This window comes from Agrilus planipennis, unplaced genomic scaffold, assembly GCF_000699045.2.
Source record: "Agrilus planipennis isolate EAB-ADULT unplaced genomic scaffold, Apla_2.0 scaffold349, whole genome shotgun sequence".
NCBI classification, from domain to species: Eukaryota; Metazoa; Arthropoda; class Insecta; order Coleoptera; family Buprestidae; genus Agrilus; species Agrilus planipennis.
In genome coordinates, this window is record NW_020442409.1 from 79707 (window position 1) to 99139 (window position 19433).

The 19433-nt window shown below is 39.3% G+C and overlaps 1 long non-coding RNA gene and 1 pseudogene across 1 annotated transcript; one reads left to right on the plus strand and one right to left on the minus strand.

Annotated features, from left to right (window-relative positions):
- The first annotated feature begins 6770 nt into the window (after positions 1 to 6770).
- Positions 6771 to 8169, plus strand: LOC108742295 (annotated as a pseudogene).
- A 3712-nt stretch (positions 8170 to 11881) lies between these two features.
- LOC108742298 lies at positions 11882 to 19381 on the minus strand. The gene is made up of 4 exons (XR_001938652.1): positions 18686 to 19381; positions 18523 to 18591; positions 18304 to 18415; positions 11882 to 12197 (listed from the first exon to the last, which is right to left on the minus strand). It is a non-coding gene; the product is annotated as an uncharacterized LOC108742298 (long non-coding RNA).
- Positions 19382 to 19433: the final 52 nt, after the last annotated feature.

Here is a 19433-nt window from a genome sequence, read left to right on the forward strand (position 1 = left end):
CAAGCAGCCGCTTTGTCCATCACTGTTTGGTTTCCTTCGGTGTTGTCGCCCGTCCGTTGTTTATTTTCGATTTATAAAATTGGTCTTGAATAAGATTGAAAAGATATCAAGCTGTTAGCTACGCTCTCTTTGTGAAGTTCTTCTCATTCTGGTGTCTGCTCGATGCGCCCGCTCAGGTTGAAGATCAGTGGAAGAATGTAAGTGTCGGTTTGTTTTTTTTTATTAGGGGAAATCTTCAATTAAGGTCCTCTTCAGCAACGCGCACGCGCAAATGTGTGTATGTGTGTGTGTGTGTGTATGTGTGTGTGTGTGTGTCTATGTATGTGTGTGTGTGTGTGTGTGTCTATGTATGTGTGTGTAAGTGTATGTGTACTTGTGTGGTTATTTTAGGGAGTTGGGTAGGTTATCGTATACCTATATGAGGTATTCGTCTGGGAGGTCGGGAGTAGTTGCCAATAATTTGGCAGGGGGAAGGGAATTTTGTTTTTTTTTTTTGTTTTTGTGTGATGCTTCGGAGTATGTGGGATAGGGTTTTTGTCTATAAGAAGTCATATAAATGTTTTGTATGTGTGGAGAGGTGTTTTTGTATTATACGTCTTTATTCGACCGTTTATTAGAGAAATTAAGTTAGCTCGTTCTCTTACTCTATCCAGAGTGTTGCTGTGTGAGTTCATTGTGTGTGTTAGTGTGATTCCCAAGTATTTTATTTCTGTTTTCAGTGTTAGTCAAGTGTTAAATTGTGTATCATTTATGTCGCGCGTTGAAAGGGATTTTTTGGTGACGAAATTAGGATATCTGAATAGAATGAGTTGGGTTTTGTTTGGGTTAGGTTTCATACGCCATTTACTGAGCCATAGTTCGAGTTAATTGATTTGAAGGTTAATTTTCAAGTTACATGAATTGGTACTTATTCCAAATGCCCAATAGGCGGTGTCGTCTGCGTACTGAGCCAGAGTTGCTTTGTCGAGGAGCTGTGGAATGTCGTGACTAAATACATTATATAATAGAAAGGGTGAAGGTTAATTTGAAATAGTTTGTATAGTAGCCCCTTATGCCAAACTGTGTCAAACGCTCTTTCGAAGTCGAGTGCTACTGCTACGGTACAACCGCCTGAATTCATAGCTGATATTGTCTCTGTTTGTAATTTGAGTACCGGATCAAGGGAGTTTAGTTAGTTTAGTTCAGTTAGTCTTAAATGAAAAGATAATAATATCTCCGGAGTGAAGGTGCAGCGTAACTGCGCAGTAGTCGAGCTCTTGGAATTGAGGTGGTAAGAAAAATAGGTTAGACGCGACGTCCCTTTTTTGAGGAGTAGTTTGTCGTATCGGTAGATATTGTACTGTGATATATATTCTTTGCGTATGGATAGTGTTTCTTGCAGTGCGAGAATGTGTATTGAATCGTTATTTAGCGTGTGTATTATGTTATTCTTTTTTCACTTCCACCCTTTCGTATTAATGGTAGAAATTTTAAGGTCCACGATTGTTAATTGACGGGGAAGATGAGTCATCGATTGGTGTGGGTTTGGATTTAGCCGTGCGAGTATCTTGGAGGCGAGGTGATAGGTGTTGTGGATATGTGTACGTTATTACCTCGATAAACGTAGTAGACTTTGCGTCTGAAAAACTGGGCGGTTTGGCGGGCGACTACGCTTTGGACGAAGCGTCGGTTGGGATATAGGGAAGTCATACATTGGTATGTAAACCTGATGGTGTCCTCGATCTTATCGAAGCGTCTGGTTTCGGAGTGCTAAAGTTTGTTTCTGATGAATCGTCTTCTGACATTTCATCGTCTGGAGGATTGACACACTTGATTGGTGTGGTTTTCGAAGGTGTCAGGGATTTAGGTGAAGGTCTGTTGGGACACTTAGAGTTAAAAGTTGAAACAGGATGGGGACAAGGTGCAGCAAGAAGAGCGACGGTTAACAGTACGGTTGGTTTTGGGAGCAGGAAACGGTGTTGTGACCAAATGTGAAGCATTGCAGAGGTTGAGAGCCTGGTGATTAGGAAAGTTCACATCTGTAAATTTTGGAAAACATAGTAAATCCTTTGGATAGTAGGGTGTCTACGGATTTAAGGCAATTTGAGATTATCCTAAAGAGGAAAGTGTCTTTGCCGGTTTACCTGGACTTGATACGCCAGGCGTTTTCGACATTGATTTTTAGGTCTACAGAACGAATGACGCAAGAGAAGGTAGGTCTAACGATTGTTGGCTTGGTATGGTATGGGAATTTGGACGTACGGTTTGGCTGTATTTTTATCTTTTCAGATAGAAGTGCCTTGAGGAGAGAAAGTCTTTTTACAATGTCGGGATCTTTTGATGAGACAATCGTTTTGTTACCGCGGAAAACGGTAAGCGTAAGGAATATAATGGAAGGTAGCGTACGTATGGTGGTATACAGGGATTCTTGTCAGGTGTGTTGGAAATTAAAGCTTCGGAGATTGTGGGGAAGAGGTTTGGGAAGTTATAGAGGAAAAGGTAGAGGAAGATGGTGATGAGTGAGAGGAGTCGGAATGTCTACGCCCGCGAATCACGTTTCGGTGGGAATGCTCATCGCTTCGCGAGACGGTCCTAGTCCTCTTCCCGGGAGTGCCAAAGGTGGTGGCCATCGCAATCGTCGAATAAGATGTGTATGAGTGTGTGTACGTGTATGCGCGTGAGTGTGTAATTTAGGATGTGACGCATATATGAGTGGATAACGTGTGTTTATGTTGTTAGTTTGTTAACTTCCTAACGGGGTGAGTGTAAATTCAAAGGGACGTTGCCTACTCTGTCCTAATGAACGTTGGTTAGTTTAAAACTTTTAATTCCTTACCTCTGGGCAGTGGTCGTCTACACTTAGATAGCTGTAAGCGTGAAGCGTTGGCTATCGAACCTACTGACGGCTATCGAACAATGACGGTCGGCGTTGTCGGCTAATCCGTCCGTAGTATGCTACTACTGTTGTCGTATACTGGTCTGCTCTGCTCGAGGATCAGTTGGAGAGCAGTCGAAGGTAGACTGGTAGGTTGCTGCTGTCTGCTAAGAAGGTTCGCTCGCTGTGATAGTCGATAGAAGGATGAGTATGCCGGCATTTTTTTTGTGCCATTGGCTAGAGGAGAAACCACGCAATTGCTTCTATGTGCGTGCTAATGTGAGATTCTTACTTATTAAAACCCTTCGTACTTCAAGTTCCAGTTCTGTGACTTCTCCTTGAAATCTGTAACATGTAAACTTTCGCGTATGATAAATAAGAACAATTGAGAACCACAATTTGTCTGTATAGGGGACAAATGTACATATGGGCCTGGACATCTGAAAGTGGATGTTTTGCGTAGAAGAATAAGAATATATAGATATATAGATCTCTAGTAAATAATAACAGTTTGTTAATAAATTTTAACAATAACGAAATTGTTAGTATATATTTATTTACATACAACAACGTGTTAGAATGGCTAAGATGGTAGTTCATTACCATTTTTGATCGCTTGTGCTTCCAGGGCACGTGCTCGTTGTAGTTTACCATTTCGCGTATCAGCGCGTTCTGGTTGGCTTGGCAGGTTACAACCGCTCTCGTTGCCATCTCTGACAGGACTCCCTTCATCCATGGTACCTTCAAGTCCCGGTGAAGCGCCGCGTTAGAAACGAACCAAGGAACGTCCGTGCCAAGCCTCCGTGCCTTGTTTTGCACAACCTGACGTTTGTTCAACTGTGTCTTGGCATACGTCATTATCAGTCGAATGACCGATGTGTATAGCCGTAATTTACTTCTGAGGCTGAGTTTGCTCCTTCGGTTAATTAGCGGGAACAAGAGAGACATCACTGCCGATGTGTTACTAACGCAGTAGTCGGTGTGAATTTTCCAAATAAGTCCTCCGTCTAGCTTGACACCAAGGAACTTGACGTCGGTTTTCTACGGAATTAGCCGGACGAAGAGGGTGATGCTGCGGTCCGGTGTACGTCGTTGCTTTGTAAGGAATCGAGCGCAGCTCTTTTCCGGGTTAACTGCTATTCGCCATTTCCTGCACCAGTCCTCTAATTCGTCGGCAGCTGCCTGGAGACGATTAGTTACCACGTGGGGAACAATCGACTTAGCCATAACTGCGGTGACGTCGGCGTGCAGGGCAAGCGTAGTGTCCCTAGACGTCGGTGTGTCTGCTGTGTAGAGGGAGTACAGTAGTGGCGATAACGGCGACCCTTGTGGAATTCTAATGCGGTAGCTAGAGCGGGCGTCACCTAGTTTCACTGTGAAACTACAATTCCGGAGAAACGACGCTATAGTTTTAACGAGAGCTGAGTGGAAACCTGTACAAAAGAGTTTATAAATTACGCCCTTGTGCCATACCTTGTCAAAGGCCTAGGAAAAGTCGAGAAAGATCGCCCCTGTTCACAACTCCCGGTTGCAGCCGGATCTAACGTGCTCGAATGTTTGGCCCGGAAGCCAAACTGTTCATCCGGCAGCGGGTTCAATCGGGAGACCTCGTCGAGTAATCTGGCTAGCAGTACTCGTTCTGCGATTTTCTCCAAGACTGGGAGGAGACCAATCGGTCGGTAGTTCTAGGGGAAAGTTGATGACTTCCCTGGTTTCTGAAATACAGCTACGCCTGCGATTTTCCATTGCAGTGGAAAGTACCTTAGATTTAGAATCGCAATAGTGATATTGACGATTGAAATATTGGTTTTTACCGGTAGAGCTTTCAGGGCTCGCGCTGGTATCCCGTCGGGTCCGGGAGCTTTCCTGGCAGTGGTGGCGGCAAGTACCTCTTTTATCTCCTTCGGGTTCGTTGATTTGATGAAACCAATGTGCCCTGTCGTCAGTAGACGTCGAATGTTGAAGTCCACGTGGTCGATGTGGTCGTCGTCTACGTTGTTGTCGTTAGGTCCGAAAGCGTTCTCTAGACAGTCCGCGAACGTTTCCGTCTTTCCTATCGGTGTATACACCATTCCGCATTCGCCGTGTATTGGCGGGATGCTACGAGGTCCATTCTTCAAATTACGTGCAAACTTCCACAGTGAACCTGGAATCTGGTCTAGATTACTGAGCCTCACCTGCCACCGTTCGTCCTGGTGTAGAGCGTCCTTCACTTGTGTCGACAGTCGAAACCACTCGGTCCGGTCGTCCGGGTTTCGGGTGCGCTGCTAACGACGTCGGGCCCGATTTTTATCCCTAATCAGTCCGCAAACTGTAGCGGGGATTCGAATCGAAACCTTAGACGTTGTATGGATCTTTGTCGTTCGGTCGAGAGACGACAGTACAGCTGTTTTTAGCGTGTGGACTGCTTCATCGATGTTCTATCTAGTCCGTATTACCTTGATCTTAGGGAAATTTTCCTGAAGATGCTCGGTAAATGCCGGCCAGCAGGTGGACTTCCTCTCGTATACGGTCTGGTTTCGTTCATCACCTATGGACAGAATAACGGGGTTGTGATCGGAGGAAAGCTCATTTACCACTGATAGCCTGAAGTCCTGGTCGATGTCCTTGCGGATGGCGATATCCAAAACGTATGGTCGATGTGTGTGATTCAGCGGGTATTGTGTAGGGTTCTCCGGGCCCATTACTATTATATTCCATACCTGTGCGGCATTGACTGGTAGAACCGGTGCAGTGGTCGTCTTCGTTGCCGTCGACGTCGGCATTCTCGGAAGTCGGGGAGTCGGGAAACTTCGGGTAGCTCGCTGGATGGTCATCGGAGTTCGCACACTTGGCTGGGACTTCCCTTGCCTTCTCGCACTCTTTAGTGAAATGGTTCTCCCCGCAGTTGACACAGCTAGGCATTGCTTGTCCGACGGTAGACTTCTGGCGCCTACATGCAGCCTTCAATTTGTAAATTTCCTTCGACGCGCTGTCTTTCGGTAGGATGACCAAAACCAGCGCTATGTGGGCCTTGGTCCTGGCGCTCGTCAGTTGTACGACGTTTCGAGGATGGAAACCTTGCCTGTTAAGGTACTTGGTTGCGTCGTCCGTGGTTATGTCGGTGGGTATTCCTTGCAGTACAACTTTCAGGGGCTTCTCTTCCTGTAACGTATAAGTGTAGTATTGTAGTTTCTGTTCGTCTATGGTTCGTTTGATACCCCTGTACTCCTCGATATCCTCAGGTTGGATGCTGATCTCCTCAGCGACGTTTCTTGCTTTGGTGAAATTCAGATTTCGGCTGGCAAGCTGTTGGCAGAGCTGAACCCCTTTGCCTTTTCCCGAATGGCGATGGGTGGAATCATAGACCTTTTTTGGTTTCGGCCTTTGGCTGCTGCCTTTCGACTTCCGATTTTGTAAAACCAGCATCGAACTTTCGTTTTCCGAGTCTGACAGTTCCATGACAGCCTCCAGGCTTCCGAAGTGGTTGGATATTGGTGTGGCTGTAGGCGGTTGGAATGTTGTTGTAAAGTGTGTAGGATGGAAAAGTAGGTCTAATCTCGCGACTTTGCGTAAAATACGTCGTTCGGCTACGAAATTTCTTCGGCTGGTGGATCTACATACTTAACCGGGGCTGTCTTTGAGGGAGTAAGGGTTTTTGGGTCGGGACGCTTTGGACACTTACTGTCAAAGGCAAGGTGTGTACCCTTGCAGTTGGTATAGGAAGGAGAGGACTTGCAGGTGGCAGGATCATGTTTCAAACCGCAGCGGTAGCAAAGCGGTTTCTGTTGACACGATGTGGAATTGTGACCACTGTGAAGCATTTGACGCAGTGGTGTGACTGTGGGCTGGGATGGTTCGCAGCGATAGTTGCGAGAGAATATCTTGAAGCCTTTTGAGAGTAAGTAAGTCGATTGATTTCGGGCAAGTGGAAATTATGCGAAACAAGAACGTATCCTTGCCCCTTTGCCTGAACTTAGTGCGCCAGGCGTTTTTGGCCTCAATGTTCTGGTTCTTCAAAGCAGTTAGGATATCTGTGGAAGAAATGTTTAAATCGAATGAGCGGGCCACACAGGAAAAGGTAGGTTTGTGGTTGCGGATATTTGCAGTAGGGAGTAAGGTTTTTTGTTCTTCTTCTCGTGTAGTTGGATTTGGATCTTTTCGGAGCGCAACGATCGTAAAGGTTTTAGATTATTGATTAGGTCGGGATCACGGGAAGTGACCAAGGCTTTATTGTCTCGAAAGACGGTTAGCGAGAGGAAGATAAAGGATGACAGGCTTTTTAAAGTGGTCGAAAGGTCCTTTTGATTTGCGAATTTGTTAGGGACATTGTTGATCAGTGCCGTGAATATAGGTAGGAAGGTTTCCGGTCTTGGGGATTGGGACTTCGATGAAGAGGAACATGCGGAGGAGTATGAAGAGGATCGGTTTCTAGGACGTTTAACCATTCGAAATTATGCTTCTGCTGGTCACCTGGTAGCCATCTCCGACTTTGCAGGGATGCATACTTCAACAGCATCACGTATCGTAAACAGGGTGTCCAGAGCTATAGCATCTTTAGGGGCACGATTTATAAAAATGCCTGGCACACAGGAGGAAGTTGTGCAAGTTCCAAATGAATTTTTTTGGAATTGCTGGGTTCCCTAGAGTTATAGGTGCTGTAGATGGAACACACATAAAAATTCAATCACCAGGTGGTGATGATGCAGAAGTGTTTCGAAATAGGAAATCCTATTTTTCTATAAATGTACAAGTTGTTGGAAATGCAAACTTGGAAATAATGGATATTGTTGCAAGGTGGCCTGGCTCAACACACGATTCAAATATATTTAACAACAGTAGGATACGTGCAAAAATGGAAAATATGGAATTTCCGAACTGTTTTTTACTAGGTTCATATACTTTTTTTATTTTAATATTGATTCTTACGTAAATTTTTTGTAGGAGACAGTGGATACCCACTTAGGGGCTATTTTTTGACACCCTTGTTAAATCCGCGGGGAAGGGCTTCTGTTCTATATAATGAAGCACATATTAGAACAAGAAATACTATCGAACGATTGTTTGGGAATTGGAAACGGCGCTTCCCTGTCCTTGCCTATGGGATAAGGCTTCAATTTCAAACAACATTAACAGTTATTGTTGCCACTGCTGTTTTGCAAAATATTGCAAGAACAGCAAACGATTTAGAGGTGCCGCCACTACCTGACGACATTGACGCCAACGAATTAAATGACCTGATAGAAAATGGAAATTTCGTTGACGATGGAGGTGCCGAAGAAAATTTAAATGCAAGACAAAACTTAATAGAGAACTATTTTAATAATTTACAGTAATTTATATTTATAAATACATAATTTAATAAAATTTCCAACAATTATAAACAACTTTTATTTAAAAAATTTAATTTGGCTTTTTTAATTTCTATATCTAATAACAAAGATTGTTTTTCTAATTCATGCAGCTCCTGCTTATGACGTTGTTGTTGTAGCAGGTGCTGCTTTTCGAGTTCACAAACTTCCAGCCGTTGCTGTAACAGTTTTGTGTACTTATCAGCAACGGCCGATGATGTGAGGGCCCTCACAACAGTGGCCGGACGTCTTCTGCTAGGACCACTACCCTACAAGTATCGATATAAATATTTCACATATAACAGTTACTATCACATTTACTATTGCATTGTGGAGGCTTCTGCTTACTGGCGTTTGCAGTAATGCAGCAGTGCTCTGGCAAGCAGTACTATTGATCTAAAACAAATGAAATGTAATAATGAGCCGTATTTGTAATTTCTGATAATAAAGTACTTCTTGTAGAGGTTCCACCATTCCACTGCCAGTTGCACCTTTGTATACTGGCATATAATCATTTTCGGAGTCCTACAATATACGACATATACAAAACAGTTCTAAAATATTATAGAAAAATGCAAATTTTTCATAAAAGCAATTAACCACCACAACCTTCGACTATTCTATCAATTGTATTGATATTTATAATTGATGAGAGAAAAATCAGTAAGTATACTTATAAGTTTCAATTTTCCATTACCTCATCAGTCTCAGCAATAACTTCTACAGAGTTATCGGCCATAAAGTGCTCCAGCAATGGTGTTTTTGACATTGTCTGCATAATAAAGGGACAGATTAAGTATACTGTATATTTACATACTTTTTATTATTAATATATACTGATGTATTTTTAATAGTTGGTAAGTTGCCCGAATCGCTATCAAATTCATTTGTGAGCCCATGAATGGTTTTGTCATTCACGATTGATAAAATTAAATCCATGTTCGAGGTGTTTAATTTTTTCTCGGGCCCTCCACCTTCAATAAAGTCTTTATACTTGTCTTCTACATAAATAATTTGTTACCTGTTATGTAACGCTTCTTTCTATCTTCTGCAACTTCCTTCCTTACATGCATTTTTTTATTAGTGTAATTTTTTTTAAGTGAGTTTGCCGTCCTATACCGCCCATCAGGAGAAGTTGCATTAAATTCCTGTTCAATACGCATCCACATTTCCGTTTTTTGATCATTTGTGGTGCCATCAGTTTTTTTGTTTTCTATTACATCCTTATATTTAAATACCAAACTAAACAGTTTTTCTTTTTCAGATGCCGAAAAATTAGCATTTCTACCTTTTTTTCCTGTTAAGCAAAACATTATTTCATCAGTAAATTATAAATTGCTGAAATCGTCTATATTTACTAATATCCATGTCGACTACGTATGTGATATTTTGTATTTTATAAAAAATGTCTGTACACTATACTAATTACCACTAAAAATTGTATTTAAAACTACACTACTACTATTTTTACTAACTAAAACACAACAAAACCAGACAAAAAACAAATAAACACAAAAACAAAAACGTATAATCACAGGAAAAGGCGGTAAACAACACCCTTAGCAACACCAAAACGGACAAAGCAGTTGGAAATTTCTTCACTATTCGGCACAAAAAACCCTACAAATTGTTACATTGTACCGTTATTGCCAAACCATCAACAACTAAGCACTACTTAGTTAAGTTGGAGATAGGCAGCGTACGGTGCAAACGAATTGGAAGTTAAGTAAGACTTATACTTAAGCAGTACTTTGTTAAGTCTGCCTTAGTAAAACGTCGGTGCAAACGGGCATAAAATTTGCTTACCGAGGTCGGCTGGGCTGTAGAAGTTAGCTGCAATAGAATCTGCAATCATTTGCGACTATCGAACGTTGAAATTCGCTGAATTTCCGCTGACTGCTGCTTTAAGTTTGCTCGTTGGCTGTTGATTGCTTCTTGTCGGCTGGTAATGGTCTGCACGCTTCGAAGATTCGATGTGGGATGAGTATGTTGGTGTCAACTAGCTGTATTTATACGATTCCGGCGTCGAATGATCTTGGGATGACCCATCGCCATCGGTTTCGTTGTTTGATCGACGCGGTCGGCACCGGCTAGCGTTTGTTGGTGGAGTACCAGCTCTCATAGTTGGTTTCAGTAACAGTTGAGTTGTATTCGTAGAGGACGTTTTGATGTCAGTACCAAAAACATCTCATATCATTTAACGTGTGAAGACAACCAATTTGTTAGACTCGTCTTTAGTGGTTTGCAAACAAATATTGTAAACGTTAAAATTAAAAATTCTTGTCAAATTAATCAATGTCATCTTACTAGTTTGTAAGTACATTTATATTTGGTAATATGTCCCTGTAGTAATAATTTAAACTTACCGTTTAAAAAAAATCTTTATGCTTATATTTCTAGGTTTTACTCTCGGATTCGCTCGCGTTGACATCCTAGATTCGTGGCATAGACTAAAATCCTAAAATTTTTTTTTGTATCCTTTGGGAACAGTATATTTTTTTAATAAAATTGTGCTATGTCCTTTTCTGTACCCCTGGTAATGTGTGCTAATTGTGATACGTACTATATTGTTTATTATTAAAAGATCGAATAAAAGAATACACTCCGTTACGTGCATATGTTAAAGATTAATATAAGACCGATAAACTTCTTTTATCGTTGACTGTTGTTTTTTAAGTCAATAACATGTAGATTTAATAATATAAAAAATGATATTATAATAATGATAAAAAAATTAGAAGAGGATTAGNATTATTAGTTAAATTATTATTGATTTTTAACGGTTATTTAAATTTAATATCATTCATGTTAATCCTGTGAAACAATTATTTTCTTTATATATATGTTCGTTATAATATTCTAACATGTTTTCTTCGTTTAAATAGGCCAAAAATCTTCAACCGTGCAATCAAATAAAGATACTTTTGCCTTAATACTTTTCACAAATGCTCACTTATCATCTAACTTACGCACACACACACACACACATCGCTTTAGGCATTCCTGAAAATAAGTAAGTCATTTGTTACATTTTCTTACCGTTGGTTTATAGAAATTCGTCATGGTGTATATCCATTTGTGAAATGTCCTCCATTTTCTTACATTTATTTATAATATTGTTTCAATTTTTAGTTTTTATAAAAACAGTTTCTGAATCTTGAATTTCAAATATTAGTCTGTTTTCGTTTGTTCCAACAAGACTTTCTCCGATTTGTTTTTTTGTATAGTATAAAGCACTTCGTAGAATTTCGTCCTTTCATTTCTTATATATTTATTATAGCTTCATAAAGTTTTAAACTAGTTTCGATACACAACTGGTCAATGTCAATGTTCGATCAGTATAAAATTTTAAAAGACGTAAATTGCGTTGTAACGTTTCCTTTTTTTTTCAGCGAAAAATCTCCTTACTACTAAGCTTCGTATTTGAGGAATATAGCTTGTCTTTGTTATTATCTAATTCAGTGTTGTTGTTGCTTTCGAGATTATTTGCGTGTTTTGATATTGTGTTGAATTTACTTACGCAAATATGTTTATCTACTGTGCTGTTTGTTGATGGTCGCTTTCGCTTTGAAGCGGAGATCGTTCCTTGTACACAGTAAAAAATAATTTGCATTATTGACAGAAAAACGTAATAAACTGAGTATACAATTTTATTTTGTTATTAACAAAAAAAATTTCTCGTCAAATGTACGCTGGCTCTAATTTTCGATTTTGTTAATGAGTGCGTAATTAGTTTTACATTAGTTTTTGCTAATCTAACCTCCAACAGTAACTTATCCTCCCTTAAGACAAAACACGTTCTCGTCTTTACACGATCACAAGACACAGAGGTGGAGATGTCTTCAACTCTTTGAGTTCCTTGCCAGCTTCTTTATCCTTTTGGGGTTAATTTGAATTGAATAGTGTCACGAACGTGATGATAGTATGAGATGCGAAGGTCGACTGCTGTAGATGGTCTTTTTCTCTTTTTCTTCTGTAGCAGTATTACTATGTCTCGGTGGTCTTGGGGGTAGCTGCAAATTTTGAGTCCTTGTTATTTGCATTTCATTTGCTGGTTGTGGTCATCAGTAATAATGTAATGATGCCCAGTAAATAGTAGGGGACTTGAAAAAATCTGTGACATTGTCTCAATTTGGTTAACAGAAAAGTATTGGAGATTATTTACGACAATACAATCGCTACGCCATAGGATAAAAGTTTCATATTAAGGTTATATTAAAGGGTAAATTTTGTTTAATTTCAATTAAATGGGTTCTAGCATAGAAAGATTAATTATACATGGCATAATATCATCTAACAAAGCAATGGTTTATTTATTGAATTTCAATTAATTTAATGGTTCTTTTTTATCTGTAGACAGAAATGATTTTATAATTTTGAATATTTTGCGTGCAGAGGCGTTTGATTTCTACAAAGGTTGCATGTAGTTCAATTTGCAGTCAATTTATTTCATTTTTAAGAATACCCGTAGCAGTATTAAACGCACGAACGACTCATCACGATTATCTTGAACACTGTTAATTAAATATTACAGATGTGATGAGCAAATGGCATTTTTCATGATAGTGTACAGTTAAGAAAGTAAGTAAACTATTGCTAATAAGAAAGTAGGAATAAAATACGAGGCTACTGCCGAAATTTTCGAATAAAAAATTAATGTTGTTTAGTCTCGGCTTGTGACAGGTTGAGGAGAAGGGTGATCCGAAATGTCTTCGTCATCCTGCAACAAAACATCTTTTCTTACCCTTCCAACGTTATGAAGTGGTATTTTTCTAATTTTTGTTTGTCCTGCTAATATTCCTTCAATTCTGTCATCATTTTGGTCAATTTTGGTTGTTCTTTGAAATTTAGGGGTCATTTCGGATTTATCTGTAGTTTTGGTATAAATTCCTCAAGAAAGTTCAGAAATGGGTTCACTTTGTTGATTAATTTTGTAACGCGTTTTGATTTCTGTCTACATTTCGATTTTTTACTTTTTTTCAATGCTTTTTCTTTAATTCTATTATTTATGTTATCAGCTGGGTTGTTGAACTCTGGGAGTTCTGTCTTTATCAGGTCCATGAATTATTTCAAAAGGTCTAAATTTGGTGGTAGATTGAATTGCTATACATAAAAATAGATTGTATCATTAAATTTGGGATTGGATTGTTTTAAAATTGTTAATTTTTCTTTAAGTGTGCCGTGAAGTTTTTCAAGTGGACTGATTGTGGTCGGGTTGTCTGTGTTTGCGAAGTGCGAGTTGATGCGATAAAGTTTACAAAAATCTTTGAGGGTTGTTAAATTCGGTTCCCATATCAACTAATATTTTGCCATAATAGTTAACCAAATGTCTTAATTTACTGACCATGGTAATTCAATTTTTGTCTGTTATGTGATAAGCTTGCGCATACTTACTGAAATGGTCTAAAACTATCAAAAATGTATTGTTTTAAATCGTAAATAAGTCCATCGTTATTATTTCAATGGATTATGATGTTACCATAGGTCCTTTGTATGATGGTTTATGAAGGTTTCGCTTATATTTGGATTTTAGGCATACGTCGCGTTTATTAATGTAAAATGTGATTAATTTCTTAAATTGGGATAATAAAATTTTGTTCTAAAATGAGAATATGTCTCTTCGATACCATTATGATTAGTATCATGACAATTCAATATTAGTTCAGAGGCTTTTTCTCTGTTATAGGGTGTTACGTCCAGAAAGGTTTTCGTAAAAGTAACTTTATTGCATTTTCCTGATAGTGCTTCATGTAATATTTGAAATATAGAGTGTTGAAGAGTGTCCTGAATTTTGTTGTCAAAATGTAAATCTACTGTTTGGTAATGTTTTTGTGATATGTTCTCGTTTTCCTAATTTAAACGTCAATTGTAAAGGAAAAACTTGAAGAAGTCATGATCTGCACAGGAGTTGGAAAATAATGAGTCTGTCAAAATCGTCGTCTTCTTCAAGGGTGTTTATTTCCATTCGCGAAAGTGTGTCTGCTACATAGTTTCTGTGCCTTTAATACGTTTAATTTCAAAATTATATTCCCAAAGTTTAATTTTTTAGCGGGCTTGTCAATTATTGGGTTTTTAAGGTTTTGTCGTCATATTTTTGTTTTTGTTGTCCGTAAAAAGGGTGAATTTCCTACCGTAAATGTAGGGCCTAAAATATTTACAGGATTCTACTACAGCTAGTAATTCTTCTTCTGTAGTACTGTAATTTCATTCTGCTGTATTAAGTGTACGAGAGTAAAAAGCGATGGGGTGTCTAATAAATACCTAAACCTATAGCTTTATCACTAGCGTCAGTGGTAACAGAAAAATGTCTATCAAAGTCTAGATGTTTTGTAATTTTATTTCTTTCTTGTTTGTTCATGTGGTCTAATCTGAGTTGTTTAATTACGTCGCAATTTAAATTGTTATCAATTGGGGCTTTGTCTGAGTAAACATATTTGTCAAGAGTATCTACATTCATTGGCCCATTGATGTGAATATTATTGAGACGTTGCACATCGGCAAAGCCGTTATCTACAATGTAGATATCTGGTACAATTTGTTCGTGGTCGAGAATAATACAAGATCCTTTGCGTAAATTGATTGGGATTTTGCAGGTGATATTTGATAATATATTATCTCTGGTATCGTGAAAATGTATTTGTGTGTGTTCAGTAGTCAAAGTGTTGTTGGAATAATTTACAATTGCGTTCATTTTAGTCTAGTCAGCATGACTAATCAATACGTCAAAAGTTTTATAAAAATCAAAAGAATGTATAATTTGTATTGTTCTTTGATCTGTCCATGGGCCGTATTGACTTCAAAGGGTTCTTCATATAAATAATCAGAAAAATATTTGAATGCCAAAAAAGAATTCATAATAGAATCTGAAGCTCCTCTATCATTAAAAAATTTGCAGTCGTATTCGTTTGAGTAAATGTAAGGTAGTATATGTGTGAATTAGGTCATTGCTGGTTTTGAAAAAAATTGGGTCGTCTAAGCTGAGAGACGGTTATCAAGTAAACATCGCCAGTGTTTGAAGGTCTTTGAGTATTATTTTGAAGTGTATTCCTGGATTGTTGTTGAAATGCCGGTTGAGGCTTAGGCGCAATGAAAGGTCTCAAGGGAGTATTTCTTTTTAAGAAACAAAATTGTTGTCTAGGAATTTGTTGAAAGGTTCGGGGGTTCGTAAAGGGCTGTCTTTGCATTGGACTAATAGTTTGTCGAGGTGCAAAGTAATTTGTCTGTGGTTGTTGTTTTTGTGTAGGAGTGTTGTGTGGGTGTGGCTTTTTGGAAGCACTTGCCATTTGCCTATATATTTCTAATATATTATGTTCATTATCTAATTCTTAAGCGTCTGAGATAATCAAAGTGGTCGTCTTATTTTTAAGTCAGAATGAGATGGTTCACCTACAGATAACTTGAAAATACTAAGTGGTTCCTTCTGGATCGGATCACCTTCAAAAATGCCTGTCATTCAACACGAAACAGGTAGGTGTCCTGTCCAGTTTGCCTGGACTTAATACGCCAGGCGTTTTTGGCATCGATATTCTGTTCGTGGAGAGCAGAAAGGACGTCGGTAGGGAATACATTCATGCCCACAGAGCGGACAACGCCAGGGAAAGTGGGTTTGAGGTTGCGGTGTATTGAAGGCGGAGTAGAGTTAGATGATATTTGGTTAGATGTAATCTTAAGGTTGTTAGAAAGTAGGGATTGCAGAGGTGAAAGCTCTTTTATTATTTCCGGATCCTTCGAGGTGACTCGGGCTTTGTTGCCTCAGTATACAGTGAGGGAGAGGAACAGGAGCGTCGGGATGCTTCGAAGCTCGATGTGGTATGAGTATGTTAGTGTCAGATAGCTGTATTTATACGTTTCCGGCGTCGAATAATTTGTCACAAGTCATCCATAGGTTTGGTTGCTCGATCGACGCGGTGTGCACCGTCTAGCGTGTTTTGATGGGGTAGCGGCTCTCGTAGTTGGTTTCAAGAACGGTGATATTCGTAGAGGACGTTTTAATATCAGAACCAAAAATAATTCATATCATTTGACGTGTAATGACAACCAATTTGTTAGATCCTTCTTTATTGGCTTGCCAACAAATATAGTAAACGTTGAAATTAAAAATTCTTGTCCAGACGGACGGACACAAGTGACCAGATTTTGCCACCGTTGGACATACGGTAGACGCCGCGGATAGCAAAGCCTTTTAAAGACAGTTCGGAAGTGATTTCGTGGTCGGAAATGGTTTTACAGACTCCACGGAGAATGATATGAAGGTCTCTGTCCTGTTGGAGTTGGTTAGTGGAAAATTCGATCTTGGATTCGTCGAGAAAGGAAGATAAGCGACAGAAACCGTTAATGGATATAGAATAAATGCGGATGTCGCGAATTGTCGTTATGGGACTTATTAGTGAAGAAACATACAAATCAAAGGACGTTGATAGGAAAGTTCAAAGGGACGTTGCGTGCTCGGTCCCTAAGAACTGAAGGACAGTTAACTTACCTAATACTCGACTGGGCTGGTGTTGAGAGTCCAACGGTGAACAAACGTCGTATTACTGTACCGACAATAAGTATTTAATGCGACCGCAAATATATTAATAAGACGAATGTATTGTACGGTGGTATACAAGTGCGTAAAATGCACTGGCAGGCGGTAAGAGAACGGACGAACGGGGTCTGGAAGAGTCGCTGATGTAGTCATGTGAATGCACGGATTGGCTAGGGAACACATTTAATAACATTAATATCGTCCACGGTGAGAATGTGTCTACGTTGTAAGTTGGGGTGTCTGAATAGTATAAGTAGTGTTTTGTTAGGTTTGGGTTTTATGCGCCATATACTTAGCCATAGTTCCAGTGTTTGAATTTGTCAGTTGATTTTGTTGTTGGACGCTTTTGAATTGCTACCAGTTGCCCAATGAGTAGTGAGCAAGACTGATAGTGTTTTCAAGCGGTTGGGGGATATCGTAACAATAGTTGTTATACAGAAGTGGATATATATAGATGTCTATCGCGGCGTCTATACCATCCGGATTGTTAATTGATGAGGTCACCTAGAACCATGGGTCTTGGTAATGTCGATATGTAGGATTGGGAGTGCGCTGGTAGGTCTGTTATGGTAAAAAAATATGATGATGTCGCCGAAGTTACCAATAAGATTGGTTGGGATTTATCAGTGGGAATAGGTTTTGGGTGTCTATAGGTGTGCAATAGAAATGTGGACATGATTGCCGCACATGACGTATGACACTTTTAGCCTGAAGAATTGGGCGGCGTGTCGGGCTACTACGTCTTCGACTAGCCTGAAGTTAGGGTGAAGGGAAGACATACATAACTATGTGAATCGGATCACGTCTTCGATTCTGGTGAAGCGCTCAGGTTCAGGAGTGGATGACAGTTCGGGAGTAGGGTCATCGTCGTTATCTGATAACTCTTCGGTGGGAGGGTCGACGCACTTTAATGGTGCAGTCTTCCAAGGAGTGAGGGTTTTGGGATCTGATCTTTTAGGACATTTGCTGTCAAAGGCAAGGTGTTTGCCATAGATAATAGATATACAAAGTGTAATAGATGGTCAACTCAAAATGCGCTAATTTGCGCGCCCTCCAGCAGGTCTAGTCAATACTAAATAGAAAAGGCGCGCACTTTAAATTTGCAGTGTTCCCTTTTTTGTAAAAGAAAACACATTGTTTCTTTTGTAAAAAAAGAAATACATTGTTACTTATCCATTTGCAGGTTAACATAACAATTTGCGAATTTTAAAGTAATAATAAGTGAAGGAATAGTAAAAAAAGTTATTGAATGTAACAAATAAACTTGTACAAAATAAAATATTTTATCTAATTTGAACAGACAATTGGCCAAATAGAAAAGGCCACAAAACGGAAAAACAAAAATATAGTTTAAATTAGAGTGACAAAAGCAACAATTTTCCCTCATTAATTTGGGGTAGCGTTTAGTGGGTAAAAAATTCAAAAATTAATTTTCAGAATAATATTTCATATTAGTAGTAACAGTTTAAGTTTTTAGCAACTTTTAGTAGGTAACTTTAGATAATGTACTATCAACATTTTGAACACAATTTTAATTAAATATTACCAAAATAATAAAATTAATGAAAATTATACTGAGAAAGGTACCGTACCGAATATACTGTCGACAAAAAGTATGCATAAAAATTGAACGTTGGTCAAGCTCTTCAGTGACACTTGCCGGAATGTATAGCTGGGGCACTTAATGATCGGTGACTGTGAAACCTGTAAAAATAATAAAAATTATACTTTTAAAGGTACCGCACTGAATACTGTCGACAAAAAGTATCCATAAAAATTGAACGTTAGTCAAGCTTTTCAGCAACACTTACCGGAATCTGTGGCAATACAATAGAAGGAGAGGCTCGTAGGCAGACAGCGATGGTCTGTAACTGTGAAAGCTGTGAAAATAAGTAAAAAAAAATAAAAAAGTACTTTCTTTGATAATACCGCAGCATGCAAATGTGTAATAAAGAAGACATGTATGACACTTACCAGTTATCTACTTCCTACGTAGAAACTTTTGGTGTTGTGCGTACTTGCTCGCCGCGTATTGCTTCATGGGATCCAGAGATGTTCCCACCTTTTTCTTGTCTTGCAGTACCCTGTTGATATTTTGAATCCACGTGAACAAGTGGAATTTCCAAATATACTGCACCAGCAGCAGGCTTAGATCATGTTGGGTGCAGTGGAAGCGATTGTCGTGCTGCATTGTGTGCTTCGGCACTACCTCCATCTCTCCAGTAATATTTATATCGGCACAAATTTGAGGTAATATGTGACGAAGTAGAAAAATTGCTATTTGGAAGAAACAGTTGAAGGTTGTCGAAGGAGACAGCAGGGCATTAGGGGAGTAAGCCCTCGCTTGAATTACAAAATAATCCTTCGCAGTCCTATCGTCTCCCAAAAGATCTAGTCTGCATTGCTTACACCTTGTCACCTTGGAGAGCACTGTTTCAGCAACAAAACCAGCCACATACTTTAGTGTGCCCCTACGCAATAACGTAGTATCGGTTGGTCTGTGTTCGGGAATGTCACTTGTTGTGGTGGTGACTTTGCCGGAGAGGAATTGTTTTAAATTATCAAAGGCCCGTAAATTCTCACTCTCGCAATTAAAGGATTTGGAACGGTTTGCCAAATAATTAATAATTATGAACGATTTGAAAGAATTGACAAAAGCGGCCGCATTAGGACTGACGTTCCGTACTCCATGACTGCGAATGCACCCGAAGAAGTTCTCCAA